Genomic DNA, 18,413 nt, shown 5'->3' on the forward strand with positions numbered 1-18,413 from the left:
CTAGCCACTTCTACCCTCCTATTAGTTGAAAAGCTTGAAACCAAAGCTAATATGAGAGCTGCCCCTCTTTGTTCAAAAAACTATATTCCAATGGGAGCACGATGTGGATCTATTCTCATGCTCAAAAGCACCTATTTAAGAGTGTTTTTGTTCTAAAATTTGGAGAACCATATAAAAATTAAGTAGAGATTATATCTTAAAAATTTGAGATTTGAAAAATACAACTAGTATGGATTTTTATCGAGGGAGTAAATAGATAGTAGACTCGAGACTAACAAATCCTTTGTTTTGAGGGTTGGGCAATATTACGGTAATTAAATTACTTTAATACTACTTTAAGATATTATGGTATTTTAATTACCGTAATACTCCTTTAACTTATTACGGTATTTTAATTACTGTAATACTCCTTCAACTTATTAGGGTATTTAAATTACCGAAATATTCTTTACGGTAAAAAAATAACATGAAGGGTATTTTCATAAAAAAAAAACCAAAAATTGGGAAAAAGGGTGTAGGAGAGGTTTTGGCAAGTTAGAGGTTTTTTTTTTCGATTTTATTAAAATATAGGTATATTAGTGATAATTTCCCTAGAACTTTCAACTTTTTTAATGGAAATTTATTAAACCGTACTCATGTGGGGTTAACTATTTAACCTTGGAAAAATTTTACATAATATGACAAATTTAAATGTAAAAGTAATGTTGCAGTAATCTACACCATGTATTTATTTGGATAATATATTTAAGGGAAAATATCTCCATACCTCTTATTTTTAAGTTTTATATCTCAATAAATCCAAGATTTCAAAACATATATTGGGTCATAAAAATTCAAAGTTTTATATATTTTAACTCCATGAGCTAACTTTATCCCCTTTTAAACTTATTTTTTTGCCCAAACAAATATAAGAAAGACATTATTTTTAAACACCATCTTTTTTAAACATCATCATTTCTCTCTCTTTAAGTGATTTTCTCATAAATCTCTCTCTATCTATTTTCCCACTTTCTCTCCTCCCATGTCTCTCACACTCTCTCCCCGTTAGAGAGATAAAGATGGTGAATATTAGAGAGAGAGAAGTTTGGGAGAATATATCACGTAAAGAGATGGAGGATTTAGAATGAGCATACCTTTTTTATATTTGTTAGGGCTAAAAAACTAGTTAAAAATGGGTAAAGTTAGTCAGGGGATTAGGAGATATATTTTGAATCTTTGGATCTATTGAGACATGAAAACAAAAAATATGGGATACGAGGATATTTCCCCTATATTTCATGTTAACTATTCTTTTCTTTTCTTTTTTCGTTTTTGAATGTTAATAAGATTTGACATTAGCATAATAGACATGCAAGTATCTTAAAAGATATATTTAGTCTACACCATTCAACTAAAATATATGGTGTAAAACATCAAAACGTTATTTCTTTTCAATATTGCCAACTAGGGACTCAGCCATATATGCATCACAATTGCATTACAAAATATTTTTTGTCATAAACCAGCATTGAATGATCTAAGATTCCTAAACTTTTTCAAAACATTTTGAACTTTTATATATTTTATTTATTTATTTATTTTTTATTTTTTATTTGACTAAATCAACTCAACTGAGTTATTAACTCGGCTAGTTCTATATGGGTGACCAATTTGATCTACTAGTAAGATATTAGTGCTCAAAAATATCAATAAAATATTTGGAGTGAGAAATTAGTATTAGAAATATAGCTAAATTATAAAAAAACATGTATTAAAAGATTAACTTTGGTACAAAGAGGCAACCATTATCGTCATTTATTGGATATTATTTTGTTTTGATAGTTCAATGGTCCGATTCAAACTTGATTGCTAATTCCTTGTCTGTTGCATAAAAAATTAGGCTGCTTGAAGTATCCTACTTTTTAAACTTTATGATACACTCTTTTGAAGTATCCAACTTTTTAAACTTTATGATAAACTCCAAGCCTCTAAGCTGTTGGACTTCATGAGCATAAAATATTGTAACTCCATTTAACAAAAACAAATAGTCATATAGAATAGTGATGAAATAGTATTTTAACGATTAAAAAAAAAAAAGTGGAATGGTGATTAAATATTGTTTTAAGGATAAAAATAAATCATATAGCATATTATTCCTATACTATGATCATGATTTTTTTATGAAATTTTCCTTCATTGTTTAGAATAATATTTTCCTTTATTGTTTAGAATAATAAAAAAAACAAAAGCAAGAGCCGATCTGCATACACCGTCATCACCCAAGCCTAGAACAATAAAATCCCAACTCCCCAACAAATCAAAACCCACATGTGAAAACGGAAAATAATTTTTTTTGTAACCTTGCATAACCCCAAATCCAAATCCATGGCCTCTACCCATCTCATAAAAGCTGGAAAAGCATATAGAGCCATAAGAGATGCAAGTTCATGGCATATAGAGCCATCAGAGGTGCAAGTTTATGGTTGCCCCCAACAAATTTACAGCACATCAAAACGTTACTGGAGATCTGCAAGTCCAATCACCAATGAGAGTAGAGCGAGCCCATGAAATTTTCAGAGCTATTAGACACATGTAAGCCTGATACCATAACATCCTTGCATAAATGGCAGTTAGGTTTTGAGAGAGATGGCGGAGTTGGGTCTCTCTCATTCTCTCTACATACAATATTTTGCTCAAGGACTTTTTAAGAACTGGTCAGATGACCTCAGTATGGTCTTTTTCATAGAGATGAAAAAGAGGGCCTCTGCACCTGATGCTACAAAATGCACCACTCTGATGCATGGTTTTGGAAGGGCTGGGGACATAGACAAGGCCTGCAAATATTTGAAGGAATGAGAGAAAAAGGGTGTCTGCCCAATGTGGCAACATACAATGCCATGATAATGGTGTAATGCAAGAAAGGGTCCCTAGAAAGGGCAAAATTGGTATTTTTAAAAATGAAAAACAAGGGCTATGAACTCAATTTGACAACCGATAATGTCCTCACAAGGGCTTTGTGCCATGATATGAGGGACCTGGAAGGGACTTTAAAGCTTTTAGAGAGGTTGAGAGGGAAAGGTTGCAACCAAAGTTAGGGATTGGAATGGGTTGGATGGAGTCCGCATCTACCGGGATTCAGATTTGGATCCGAAAAGTATGTATAGGATTTGGATTTTGATCCAAAATATTTGAAGTTAGATTCGGATCCAAAAGTATATATGGAATATGGATCTAGATCCCTATTTGATCGATCAAATTTTTTTTATATTTATAAAATAATAGGGTGCAGTTTATATAGAGCCTAGGTTCTAAACAATCAAATTAGAGCCTACCTTCAAATAGTTTCGAGAAATGTGGTTTCAATATCGTAAATCTTTGTGATAGACCTAAAATATATTTTTATATTTATTTCTAAAATTTAAAGCGTAAAAAATAATGGAGATCGATAGATCTATGAAAACTTGAAAATCTTGAAAATTGACGGTCCAAAAATGCATTCCAAAATACACTATTTCCAAAACTTAAAATCCATTTTTTTTCATGTGCATACATCTTGATGTCAAGATGATCATTTTGAAAATATTTGGGTATCAAAACAACCTCTTCTAGTGAATTTTTTTTGGTAGGCTCAAATTTGATTGTTTAGAGCCTCGGCTCTATATAAACTTTTCCCAAAATAATATATTTAATAACTAGGTCGAATCCAGATTGGATCCACTTGTACCTGGATCCGATTCAAAATATTATCCATATCCAATCTTATATGTCAGATCCAAATCTTAGATCCATACCTTGATCCCGATAAGATCCAAAATTCAAGTTTCGAATGCAAATTGGGTAAATCCTCGACACTACCCCAGCCTAGCATTTTTTATCAAGAGCTTTTGTAGTGAGGCTGAGAAGGGCTTTTGAGGTATGAGAAAGAATGGAGGGGGAGGGGTGTTTTGGTAATTTGGGCTCCCACAATGCATTGTGTGAGAACAAGAGGAGAGAGGTGTGTGAGAATTTTGAGGTCCGGGGAAAATGGTGGTGGTGGTGGTGATGGTAAGGTCTCAACGGCTAGTTTTCACACGTGCCGAATGGGCTTCTCTCTTTTGGTTGTTTTTCATAATATCAAAGAGACCTTCCAAATTTTTATTTATTCTAAATTGGAGCAATGATATCATGCAACCGTTGTATAGTAATATGATGCAACAATATTAAAAATTCATTTTATGGTCATTTATTTGATCCAAAATTTGAAATATACACTCTTTTCATTCTAATGAACAATCACAAAAAAAGAAAAAATTGAAAACACCACCTAAAAAGTCTTTTTTTAGCCCAATTAACATAGGTCATTCATTTTGGTGAGACTTTTAGATCTAGGTCTTAGAAGGATTTTTTCATTTCCAATTTGTTTGGATGGTTTTATTATCATTAGATGAACAATGTAAAAAAGAAAAAAATGATTTTGAGTTTATAAAGGTTAAGATCTTGAAATTCACAAAATGAATGGTCTAGAATCGTTTTTGGAGATGACTCATTTTTACCATATCTAGAGTTCAAATTGAACTTTTGTTTTTTTGAGGGATTGATTATTGAGATGAAGAGAGTGTGTGTACAAATTTGAAGTCATATAAATACCACAAACATGATTTTCTAAAAGTACCGTTGCATTATACTATGATACAACTGTTGCATTGGATCATTGCTCTCTAAGTTGGGTTTATAGAATGAAAAGTGAGAATTTTTTAGCCAAGGAAAACTGGTATCTCATGTTTTAAGGGTGAGAGGTTACTCATGTGACATGGAGACACGTGTCTATAGTTTGCACGTGTTGATATAGACATATGTCTATAAGTTGCACGTGTTAATGTACCAAAGATGTGATCCCCTCGCATGACACCCTTAAGAACTTCACATTCTTTATTTTCTTTTTGCTCTCTTTTTCATTTTGAATTATTATTTTTAGTGTCTATCCATCTTGAAATGTTACTATAAATACACCAGTGTCAACTAAAGTAACATTTTTCTTTTTAAATGATAGACGGACATATCATGTTTGAAAAAAAATAATTATTTAGGGCTCATATATATAACATTAAACATTGATACACATTCATTTCTTCATCACAATCTCTCATAATGACTCAAACCACAATTTGAACTTCCTTGAATGGGATGGGAAGTGACAAAGGGAGGAGGCGTAAACTATAGCGTACTTAAAATTTGGTACTTTGCTAATGTGTAAAATACTTCAATTTTGCTGGTGCATATAACCCTCTCTCTTTATAACATATAGTTTGGCAATCTAGATTGCGAGGCAAAACAATTTGTCTCAAGTAATGAGATAGAGAAGCACTAGTAGAATTCATGTGCCTTTGCACTCTTATCAAATATAGAATATTTAATTAAATTAATATAATATATAAAAACAAGTATATATTATATTATTAAGCCAAAATTAAAATATGGACACATGTTGTAAGAAGAGGAAGTGACCTCAATATTAGAGAGATTATAGGATAGGCAACTCTATCATTTATGACACATTCTGAACAAGTGGATAAGTGCGAAAAATATTTAAGATAGACCAGGGAATTTTACGGATAGAGAAGGCAAGAAGATTTGAGAAAATTGGAAAAGGATTGTTTAATTTTTATAAAGAAAGTGAAATTATAGAAGGAGACTTGATAGAAAAGAACATAGATATTTTTCGTTCTAAAAATTGAACATACAACACAAGGAGTAAGATTGTCCATCCTTTTTACAAAACATTGATGTTTTTTGTTCGAACATTGAACCGGGATAAAAATTGTCCATCCCTTAGACAAAACAAGGCCTATAAAGTAAGCTTCTATATTTTGACTTTCATTTGTACCTCGACCAATTAGTAACAGTAAATATGTATTACCTTAGTAAGGCCCATAGACTCAGCATCTACATTTTGCCTTTCATTTGTACCTCTAAAAATTAATAACAAAAAACATGAATTAGCTCCTTAAAATTCTCATCGACCAATTAGTAACAATAAACATGGACTAGGTCCTTAAGATTCTCTCACAACAATTATCTAATATGCTTCAAATTTCTCCTCTTACAAGTTGAACAAGTCATTCTACGATGGTTTCATTATGTTTTAAAAAAATATTTATAATGCAAATGTAGGCTAAACATGTACAAATCACCTCTCTTCTATCGTTTAGTCTCACAAGGTTAAACATAAATGGTATGACACATACAATCTATATAATTATTAAATTCTAAGGAATGGTCCTTCTATACAAAGCAATAATCTACTTCTCGAAAAAAATGTTATACATGTAATTAGGAGACTTCCTCAAACGCTAAGATGCAACGACAAATAGGGCATATAAATTTAATAAATTTCATTAAACATATATACAATCTCCAAGATAAACAATAAACATACACATATACCAACCTAATCTCCAAGATAAACAATAAACATACACATATATTAACCTACAGGCACAGACAGATAAATTTGATAATATTTTTAGAATCCCCAAAAAGGCTAAAATTGGACTCCAAATAAAATTAAAATATACATCTTATTAATTTCTAAAAAAATTAATTATTGATTTCTCTTTTAATATACATCTTGAGTGACTCTAAATTCTTTCAACCAATGGAAATAAAAAAAAATTTAAAAACACCATTCAATGAGAAATTAAACACCATAATAAAAACTATACAATCAAGTCACAAAAAGAGATTAATAAAAAATACTTATTTGGTCTCCTCCAATACCCCAAATTATTTTTTCATATCCTCCAATGCCACAAATTATTTTATTATCTTCTCATTTACAAAACAAACTTCTACCAACTTTTATAGTTTTTTTATTTGGTCTTCTAAATTAGCTAGAATTGATGTAGAGAGATATTTGAAAGGGTTTTATAAGACAAATATCACAATAGAAGCATGTTAACACTATGTTTTGTCATGTTGGAGGCATGTGAGTCAGAGTCAAATGCACACAAAATTTATGACCAGTTGTAGGCACCAATCCCAAATTAATTTTTTTTAAATTATTAATTTTTGGAACACACTATCCCAATATATTATTGGACACACTTAACCATAATCCACACTCAAACTATAGTCCACCCCTAAAATATTCTTGAAATATTCCACACATCCCAAAATCCCATTTAAGAAACCATAGATTTTAAATATTCGCTTCTAAGAGACCATATATCCTCATAGTTGAATTTACGAAACCCAAAACTTCAAAAAAAATCTAAAAAAATCCTGAACATCTTATTTTAGAAGCCCAATATTCCCAGAAACCCACATCAATATCTCATAATCTTCTATTAAAGAAATCACTTTTCTGTAACCTAAAAAGGTGCAAATGTGTGTGGCAACACCCTCCAAAGATCTTGAAATTCGATCACACTATCACTATTAGACTCAGCTGGACATTCTGATCACAATTGTTAAGGTTTGGAGTGTATTTCTCTTATACATACACCTTTGTAAACCTAGAGATCTGGAATTTATTGCAGTTTTTATTGATGAGAGGATATTAAAAAAATTAGATTTTGATTTCATAATCCATCCATGGTAAGTCTAATGAGATAGATGACATAGATTACATATATTTTATTTGTAAGCTAGATCTCTCTCTCTCAACATCTCCCTTCACAAATGGGGTTGGGCAGCAAATAACTAATAAATAAGCAGCAAAACTAATCAACATGGATCCGAGCATTTATTAGGCCTATGCAAAATGGAAATGGTTTCCACCTTTGGCTCATAACAGATTGCCCTACCCACAAAAACCAAAGCTACATCATCAAAAAATAGATGAAATATACAAGGAAACATAGTCCAATAAAACTGTTCACTTTTTAGGGAAATCTACGAGAGATAATTAATTTAACTTTTTCCCCATATATTTTTTAATTCCAAAATACCTTTCAAAAATGTACATGATCATGAGTTAGAGCAGCTGCAGAGAAATAAAATACTAAATAATACATCTCTCATGCGTATTTTGATAAATTTCTTTGGTTTTTTTTTGGGGGGAAAGATGCAGTACGATTTCATACACAACATAATGCAAATATGGAGTTGCATGAATATGAAAAAGAAATAGCAAAAATGAAACAAACAATAATAGCACAAGGTCACGATGCAAAAGATAGCATAAACATATGGAATTTTCTTTTTGGGGAATAGTGCATGTGTGTGTGAGTGCAAGATCAAATTATGCAAATTAAAAAATTGAAAAGAAAACAAAGTGCATTTCTTCTTAGCCGTGTAACAGTAGTTGAAACTATGATGAACTATTATAAACTTATAATCGTTAAATAAAAATCAACAGTTCGCAGAGGGAGTAAATTTGGTTAGGGTTTGGTACGAGGGAGAGATGAGGGAGGGAGGAGAGATGAGGGAGGGAGGGAGGGAGGAGAGAAGAGAGAGAGTAGGATAAAGGTTTGGAGGACGAGAGAAGAGAGAAGAAAAGAAATGGGGGAGGGCTACATACGAGCCATGTGCCCACGCAAAACAAAGTGGAGATCATGATGATCTCCACTTTGATCCCCCGCCTCGAACTTGCGGTACCCCATTTTATAGGGAACCGAAATTTCGATAAAGTGAATTTCACTATAGCCATCCATAATGGCAAACTCCGACCTGCAACAGTGCCCAGGAGAATTCAACTTCAAAAATCGAAATCTCTTGTTGCCAAGCAAACCCTTAACTAAAACTTGCTCTCAATTTTGTGCTTCCAATACTTTCAAAGATGAGGCGAGATCTTGAGGAGCAATGCCCAGTGATCTCTTTAATGGTTGAGAAGCTCATCGATCATCGAAGCACTGAGTTTGGTGCTTTAGTCGAGGTCAAAAGTAGCTTTCTGAGCCTTAGCCGACAAATAACTCAAAATAAAGGAAGATTCACTCGTGTCATTTATGTGGATGTAGCCTTTTATGGTGAATTACGTAAAATTTTGGTGTTTTTTTTACGTTATTTTATTTTTACTTTATATTTTTTTTATTTGTTATTTGTTTGTTTCGAATTTTATTTTTCTCGCTTTTTATTTACCAAAATCAACTTATAGGGTTTTAAAGCTTCCATGCACAACAAATGGTATCAAAGTTTGATTTGGGATTTGTCGATATGGAGGTAAACATTTCGAATGCGAAGTTTAAGGTGGAGAAATTTGATGATAAAAACAATCTTTTTAAATAAGAACTGTAAAAAATTTATTTAGCAAAAAGAAATATTCCATAAAGATGTCCAATGATGTTGGTATCAAGGTGGAGATTGTTGGATATAGTGATATCCAAAATCACCTCCATAAAGAAATCCTATGCTACTAAGATTGAGATTGATATTGATGAGTTTTCATATTTATTGGAATTTCTATTTTATAGAATGTGAAATCTCTTGCTTTTAAGAAACTAAACCGTACAAGATGTATTTTCGAATGGGATAAGGATTTATATTGGTTACATGATTTCTGACATTATAGAAATCTTGTGTCCTATTTGAGTCACCTCATGGGGAATGCATAAGTCTCTCCAAAGAGACAAGGGCCTCCTACGCAGAGAAGGATGAGCCTTTAAAGGAGCCTCAAGAGAGAGAAACGAGCTTTTAAGAGGAAAAACTGTTTGTTTATGCCTCATATAGAAAGAGATGTTTGTTTCTCTTTATAAAAAGCAGTTCTCATGAAGATTTTGAGTAGTATCCCTTTTGCAAAAAGAAAGTCTGTTTGCCATTGTTTTTGCATCTCTATCTGGTGTGTTGGTAATAGTTGTAAGAATTTAAGAGAAGAAAGAATGGCAAGTGATCTCGGGAGAGTGGTTTCAATGGTTGTTCGACTAGGTATTGTCAATAGTTTGTAAGATACTTTTTATATCCCAAAATCTACGATGTACTCTCACCGATATAGTGGATTTCAGTTTGTCATGCCAGTAGATGTATCCTTTTGGGATGAGCCACGTAAAATTTTGGTTTTTGTTATGTGTTATTTCATTGCTGCTTTATTTTTTTTGCTTGTTACTTGCATATTACATGTTATACTTTTCTCGCTTTTTATTTGTCAAAAATCAACCCATCGGTTTTAGAGCTTCCATGTGCAAGCTTTTTGAATGGTTGTGAAGCTTGTCCATGATCGAAGCACTGAGTTTTGTGCTTTAGTCAGGGATAAAAGTAGGTTTTTGAGCCTTAGCCAGCAAATTACTCAAAATAAAGGAAGAATGCATTATCAAGTAATAGATTCACTCATGCCAACTTTGATCATAAGAATAAAGGAAAATTACAAAAAAATCCCAAGACCACACTTTCTATACAACTTACCCCCAACGTAATTTTTGTTTCACTTTTTTCTCCGAAACAAACTTTCTATGCAAATTCCCCCAAGGGGAAAAGTTCATTTTTTTTTAGACGGAAATACCATTCTCATAAACAAAAATCATACCGAAATGCCATTCTCGTAACAAAACTCATTTTAACCAGATTTGATGTTGATTTTTGGACCCCAATAGCACATTGCGAGAGAGCATCATCACATCGTCAGAGCGCATAAGTGTCGGATAACTACCGGACTGAAACTGAGTACTACCAAACTGCCCTTTAATAGTACCAGAGTCCTGAAATCCAATAACATCTACTGCTGGACTGTCCTTTGCAACTGCCGGACTACACTTCACACAGTGTCGGAGCCCTACTGCCGGACTGCACTTTACACAGTGTTGGAGCCCTACTGCCTTATCGCACTTTACATAGTGCCCGGGACCCTACCACTGGACCCCGCCTCTATTTTGGTGGGATAGAGGAGAGAGATGTGGGTAAAGTAAAAGTAAGGGATTGTAGTTTAGGCATTTTTTTTATTTTTTATTTGGTTGGGGTATTTGCATAAAAAGTGTATTTTGGAGAAAAAAGTGAGAAAAAAAGTTAGGTTGGGGGTAAATTGCAAAGAAAGTACAGCGTCAAGGTTTTTTTTGTAATTTTTCCAAAAAAATAAACATTGAAGAATTGATAACCGGAGTTGCAACAAGATTTTCTCTACAAAACAATGAAAATAAATAGGTTAAAAAAATCTTGATTTTTGAAAGCAGTTTGGTTACGTCTCGACTGGATCCAGAGTCATAGGATGATCCTGTTGGCTTCGAAATATCAGACAGCCTCATCAAAGAATCTATATGTAATTCAATTGAATTTTCAGCGAATATACTCTTAGGATAAAAATGAGCCAAATAAAACATTCACTAACGCATCTCTTAGAGTTGCACTCTCTTTAGAGTCTTATGGGAGCCCAAGATAGATCTATCTTATTGGCTGAATTTTGATCGCAAATGACAAAGAATGAAGTATTAAGCGATCACAATTTTATCAGGTGACCGCAATCAAAACTTGCTGGAGCAAAGTTTTAGCGTTTTGCTGAAAATTATCTGAAAATTTAATCCAAAAATGGGGATTTTATAAAGGCAAAAATCAAATTTTCTTCTACTGCAGATACAATGGAGAAGATAGGACAACATATGTTGAAATCTGGTAGATCGAAAGTATAACGTCGGTAAGGTTAGGGGCATAATTGTGGTGGAGACTAAGACTCCCCTATCAGAAATGCAAAATTGTAGGGAATGTTTTTGTTCTTTTATTGTGCCAAGAGAGTTTAAGGCACAAGTATTCCTTTTTTTTTTTTTTTTACAGGGTAATTTAGTGCCGACGACAGGTTCCTATTTATTTTTCTTAGATACATTCGGGAGTTAGCTTTTTTTTGAAGGTATCAAGGGGCAAGATTGAAAACCACAATGTGGTAATTAGCTATGAGGGTGCTACCAACCCCTTTCTTAAACCAGAAGTTTTCAATTCAAATAAGTTTGAAAACTATCCTAATTCACTAATAGTCAAAGTAACAGATCCAATATGAGTTTTTTTTTTTTTTTTATCAGGCACATAAAATCCACAATTCTTTGCATTTTGAACCTAAACTATTATTTTTTGCCACTCATAAATTTTGTTACCACTAGTATTCCAAAACCCCACAATTTTTTATATGAATCGCGGATCCTAATAGAAATCGATCGTGACCAAATCTCCCAATCCCATTCTTTTTATTAAGTTTATCTAATATTTTATTAGATCCTTTTTTAATCCCAACCCCGTAAACCTTTATTCAAATTTTTATTTTTTATTTATGTTTAAAATATTTTTCTGAACTATCAATTGGTATCGATCCAAACTCAATCCAACTCAACAATCCAACGATCCAAGATCTATTTGTCGGCAAACGATCCCCCCCACCGATTCAGATTTTGATCCAGATTTTGCGTTTACTTGATTAGGAATGGAGAAAAAGTGGGTGAGGTGCTGCTGTCGGTGAATCCTAAAGACGACAGAGAAAAATGAGGTCAAAGGTTAACGGTCACGATTAAGTGTAGAATTTGTAGACGCAAACACACCATCAAATCTGAGCTGACAATTTAGACCGGTCAAAAATATGAAACCATCAAAGGACATTGACTCCAATTTGGAGGCACCTGCTCTTAACCACACAAGTTGGAAGCTTCTAATCTCACTTTACGAACGCTAAATTTTCTCAAAAAAAATATAAGCAAGAAAAAAAAGAAAAGAAAAATTAACGATAACAAGTAAATCCACATCTTTTGGACCTCCAACTTTTATGATAAGGTGTTATTTTGGTATAAAATATTTTAGAATTATCTGAAAATCTATTTTCATAGGATTTTAAATTTCAAAAATGGTTAAAATAAAGTAGATCTATGAACATATGAAAATCTTGAAAATGGACGGTCTAGATAATGTGTTGTAAGATGTATTATTTTTAGAACTCAAAATGTTTTTTTTTTAAAAAAGAAATTGAACATAGCGATGTTGAGATGATCAATTAGAGGGTTTTTCAAAGTTAAAACAATATTTTTTGGTGGATTTTTTAGGTGTATATGTAATTCTACATTTTAATTTACAACTTTATATAAGTTTTTTCTTTTAAATAAAAGCAAAGGATTGTATATTAGGTCACAAATGCTTCTAGTCATTGGATGTCAAATTGAATGGCTTGGGGTGAATCATGAAGTTGAAAAAAAGAAAAAATTTAACTTTAAATTTAGTTAATGACCCGCTCACAACCACCCAATTTGAATCTAAAATACTGAAGTGATGGTGTACGAAAAGTAAGCTGTCTCTTTATATACGAAAGAAAAGTCTCTAAAGGTCTCTTTATATACGAAAGAAAAGTCTCTAAAGGTCTCTTTAGAGACAATCTGATGCGTCGGCAACTCATAGAAACCTTGTCCGTTTTAAATTCTAAAAGTGACACTCGTGAAACAGATTATGTGTAGGGTAAGGTTTGCATAGAGCCTAGGCTCTAAACAATCAAATTAGAGCCTACCTTCAAATAGTATTGAGAAATGTGGTTATAATACTTAGAAATCTTTTTGACAGCTTTAAAATATATTTTTATCTTTATTTATAAAATTTAAAGTTTTAAAAATAATGTAGATCGAGAGATCTATAAAAACTTGAAAATCTTGAAAATTGACGATCCAAAAATGCATTACAAAATACACTATTTCCAAAATATGAAATCTATTTTTTTCTCATGTCCTTACATCTTGATGTCGAGATGATCAATTTGCAGATACAACTTCTTCTAGTGAAATTTTTGAGGTAGGCTCTAGTTTGTTTGATTGGAGCCTCGGCTCTATATAAACTTTTCCCGCACTTTCAAATAATTGGAGATTCATTTTTTTTTTTTGATAGAGTACCGATAAAATCATAATAATGATAAAGGGATCCTTGCAGTGTGGCACATGTCGGGAATTTGATCGTGAGATTATCACCGTTCAATTGATGGGTTGGATGGCGAAAGATCAATCGACTTTCCTGCACTCCCATTCTCGGTGGGACCCACTCCCAAAGCACAAGTTTTATGATATGGTGATGGCTCGACGCGGCCACATTATGTCCAAAGTCATAATATTTTGCCCTGGCATAAAACCCCCTTAAAATAGTTGAATTCCCAAATGTATGATCAGATTTTTTTTTGGGGGGGAACTATTTATCCCCAATATCAATTATAATTAAAAAAAGGAAATTTAAACGAATACACCTAAATTCAAACTACTTAACATTTCACCTAGGTGAATTCTAATAGGTTTTAAATCTTTTTTATGATAAATGTATTCTAATAAGTTTTAATTCTTTTTTTTTTTTTTTATGATGTGTTCACGGTGGGAATGAAGAGTAGTACCCTAGACCCGACGACCATATCTGACCCAAGTACAGGTATGGTTAGAAAAATTGGACCTGATGGCTAGGGTCCAGTGCCAAATATTGGATCCGAACCAATCCGAATAGTATTATTATTTAAATAATATTAAAAATATAAAATATTTAAACAATATTTAAATAAATATAACTATATATTTTTAGTTATAATATTTAAATAATACATGTATATTTTAACATAATATTTACATATATTTATTCTTTTTTTTTCATTTTTGGGTTGGGTCCAGTCGGGTCCAGGCCCAGTCAAGTTTGGGTCTGGGTCCAATAACTTCAGGTCCGGGCATGTTGCCACTATATATCTACCTCCTAAATACCGATGCCCCAATTCCATTCCCTAAGTTTCGAAATCTATTTTGATGTGTTATTTGATGGGCTGATCGAAATTTGATTAAACAGGACACGGTTTCTATGAGTGCATGAAGAACTGAGCCACCTCTTAAAATTCTATTTTGAGATGGATTGTTTGACTTAATTGTTAAGAATATGTAATCTCTAAAGTGAAGATTATGAATAGGAAAAAATAAATAAATTTTAAATATTAGAAATAATAATTCTATTAAAAAAATATTTGGGCCCTCATGAATGTTTTATAGTATTTGAAACTTGAACAAAAATATAGTATTTGAAACTTGAACAAAAAAAATGCAAATAGCTGATATGAGAGGTATAAGTTGATAAATTTTCAAAAAACACTAGGAAAAGTTCCTCCTTATAAAACGACTCTAAGCCTCCATTTGAGGGACCATACATCTTCGGTTTTAAAGACTTAGAAACTTTTTCCTTATTCAGAATCGTTAATCAAGTATGATCTAGTAATTGTGAGATAAAATTGATCTTCATCGCTAAATTAGGTGATTGGGCGAGACCATACTATGCTTCTGCAAAATTAGTATGATCGGTAGATGCTATGCCAAATTTATTAGTTAATATAACCGATATATGGATGGTGATGAAAAGAGAGAGATGAACACACTAAAACAAAATGTAACCCTTGGGTCTCATTCCCCCCCCACAGGCGTTCATCGATTCAAATTAATAGTGATGACTCGAAGGACTCTGATTTTTCGTAGTATTCAATCTAGCAGTGGAATTTAAAAGGTCTCACATGATTTTCTTGAATGGAAAGCCCAAATAAAATTCAGGGAATTTATCAACACTACCTATTTCAAATGAAGTATTTAACATTTTGCCTATTTGGAGCTATTCCAACTCAAATACCCATGGAAAAAGTTCCATGAGTATTTTGCAAATAAATTAAAATATTTGGCCAAAGCATTAAATTGGCAATTTTGATAAATTTCCCTAAATTTGAGGTGGATCAACCATAATACCCCAATCAATTCTTTTAATAACGGCAACCTCTATTCTTGTCTAATTTAAGCATAATTAGAATCTTATATCCATAACTTTTAATAACTTACTAAATTAAGTCCTCCCCATTATGAATCTGAATTTGGAGATCATTATTTCTAATAAACCTAATAACAATTTGGGTCATGGCTTTTTGCAATTCTAAATTCGGACTTTTTTAAGGATGCTTTTAAAGTTTTAACTTTGTTGGTAAGAGAACATCATTTGAGAAATTTTTCATGCTTACAAGCATTGAAATTTATTGTTATTATGACTTTTTAAGGATGCTTCTCAAGTTTTAACTTTGTTGGTAAGAGAACATCATTTGAGAAATTTTTCATGCTTACAAGCATTGAAATTTATTGTTATTATGACTTTTTAAGGATGCTTCTCAAGTTTTAACTTTGTTGGTAAGAGAACATCATTTGATAAACTTTACATGCTTACAAGCATTGAAATATTATAGAACACCAATTTCTCTCCTTATGAAGTAACTTGATAACATAGATTTAGTGAAATTAAAGCAAATGCTAGTTAGCAATCATTAGAGCTAGAAATAAGGATATGAAGTATAAACTAAGGTTCACCTTCTTAAGCAATTGGTTGAGTAAATCTTCTTCCATTTGGTTTTGTGGAATTGACATAGTTCTAGGTTCACACCTTAAAATAGGTCATGCAGTAGCCCAAATGAAACAAACATTATCTAGGTTCTTAATTTCATGAACAAGAGAAGATCCATTCCAAACAAATATGCTCTTGGTCCCAAAGTGAGATCTAATGTATTTTATTGAGGGCAAAAGATCACACATAGTTGAAATATCTAGGTAAAATTGGTATTGCCTGCAAAAATTAGACTAACAATCTAACCAAACAAATATGCTTACAAAGATTTTGACATGTTGAATAAGGAGAGGGTTTTAGAGGATACCTTGAGATATGTTTGGATCTTGGGTTTTATACAATCAGGTTTCCTCCAACACATTCCATTGTACAGGCCCTAATATGTGCACTGTCCAACCATTGGATGATGTAAATACCCCGAAAATCAAATGTCTTAATTCTCAAATCCAATCTGCATCGTCAAATGTATCCAATTACATAGGATTGCTGATTGTAGAGCCCACACCAAATTTGATTATTAGGACCGGTATTGAAACTGTGTCCTTTTTCAAAACTTGGATTTTTTATAAAAACAACCATTGGCATCTGGCCAACAAAATGTTGCAAGAGCCATGCCTTTGGACCCAATTTTGTTCTTTCTCTTTGTTCTTTGTATATTCTAGAGTTGAGACACTCATTTTAAATATGTCGCGGTATCTCAACACTCTTAATATCAATCTTGAATTCAAATAAAAAAAGAAAAAGAAAAAAGGTGAAATAGTTGGATTTATTTATGATGGAAAGAGAATTAGTGAATTTGCTTGGATTCTTAGTTTACCAAAATTTGGAAGGATTGAAACTAGCGGACTGATTACGACAATACAAGAGCACCTTTTCATTGTATCACAAGATTTGTCCTTAATGCGTCACAAGGTATATTTCCTTAATATTTTTTTTAACATATTAAATACATTGCATTAACATATTATATGCAGAGCATGTATAGCATCTTCTTGCAGGCGCAAACTATACACTTACTCCTTCAGGTAAAAGAAGGATTTTCTCGACTTGAGATAAGGAATTTAATCATTAAGTGAACATTCTTAAGGAAAATAAATTAGATTTTGAGGTCTTAAACACTTAGATTTTGACTGTCCAAAATTTAAATGATCTTTGTTCCTTATTACAAGTTTTTTTTTTTTTTCTTTTTTTTTTACGCACAGATTTTGACTGTTCAAAATTTAAATGATCTTTGTTCGTTCTTATGAGTTTATTTTAGGCACAAATATAGTTATTTTGAAGTTAGTGTCCAGGTTGAGGAGGCAACATCCCTAAAATTTGAGGTCCTAAAAATACTCAAATAAGGTTTTTGCTTGAGTGCAGTGCATCGACATATTATCTTGATTATTGATTTTATGTTTTTAACAAACAAGCAGCTAAAATGGTTCTGTCAATGTTTTCTCAAATCTCGATCATTCATTGAGCACAATTTAGAGTTGAGACTTCATTTGAGATACTATTTTATACTGAATGAAATGCTGTACAATTTGAGTTGACAATCTGAAACAATTGACAAATCCAATCCCAATGTCTTAATTTAGAGTGGCAATACATCGCAGATCCATATATACATCGTTAGCTAATACGTGGCTAATTAATGTTTGGATAAAAAAAAATTTCCTTTGCCTCAACCTAATTTCGAGGATTCACGGATATACCTCGTTATGTTTCGATACTATCAGTACATATACGATTAGTACATGTACAATTTAGAATTAAGACCTATACTTAAGGTACCATTTGTTTACTGCATTTCATGGTTCCCAGACCTAGCATGGTTTATCACTACTTACATGGGTTGAATAGGCTAGGACCCAAACCGGCTCAACTTGTTCTTTTGATTCACACTGTTCGGCCGCTTCGGTGGACCCAGTTGAGTCCAATTGCGACTTGTTTGAGCCGGCTGGATCTTGCTGGGTTCATTTGTTGTTTTCCCCTAAATAGAGAAAATCACACAAACTTTATATAGAGAATCACAATATACAATGAATAAGAAAACATACATGAGCTATGATGCATAACACTTCTAAGATTTCGTTTGGGAGATTGTAGATGTGATTCTACAATTGTGGTCAAAATTAAAATTAAATGTATGAAATTATCTTTCTTGTATTGAATCTTTTTTATTTTATCTTAATGGAAACATTAGT

At 32.3% G+C, this 18,413-nt stretch overlaps 1 long non-coding RNA gene across 2 annotated transcripts; it reads right to left on the bottom strand.

Annotated features, from left to right (window-relative positions):
• Positions 1 to 2,239: 2,239 nt before the first annotated feature.
• LOC148781195 (uncharacterized) lies at positions 2,240 to 16,614 on the bottom strand. Of its 2 annotated transcripts, XR_016059529.1 has the most exons (3): positions 16,532 to 16,614; positions 5,876 to 5,927; positions 2,240 to 2,813 (listed from the first exon to the last, which is right to left on the bottom strand). It is a non-coding gene; the product is annotated as an uncharacterized LOC148781195 (long non-coding RNA). The 2 variants fall into 2 exon arrangements; XR_016059528.1 differs by lacking the exon at positions 2,240 to 2,813 and having other exon boundaries at positions 5,589 to 5,927.
• Between the last annotated feature and the right edge of the window lie 1,799 nt (positions 16,615 to 18,413).

Source organism: Amborella trichopoda, chromosome 7, assembly GCF_054954075.1.
Source record: "Amborella trichopoda isolate Santa Cruz 75 chromosome 7, AtrichopodaSantaCruz75HAP2 v2.0, whole genome shotgun sequence".
In the NCBI taxonomy this organism is placed as follows: domain Eukaryota; kingdom Viridiplantae; phylum Streptophyta; class Magnoliopsida; order Amborellales; family Amborellaceae; genus Amborella; species Amborella trichopoda.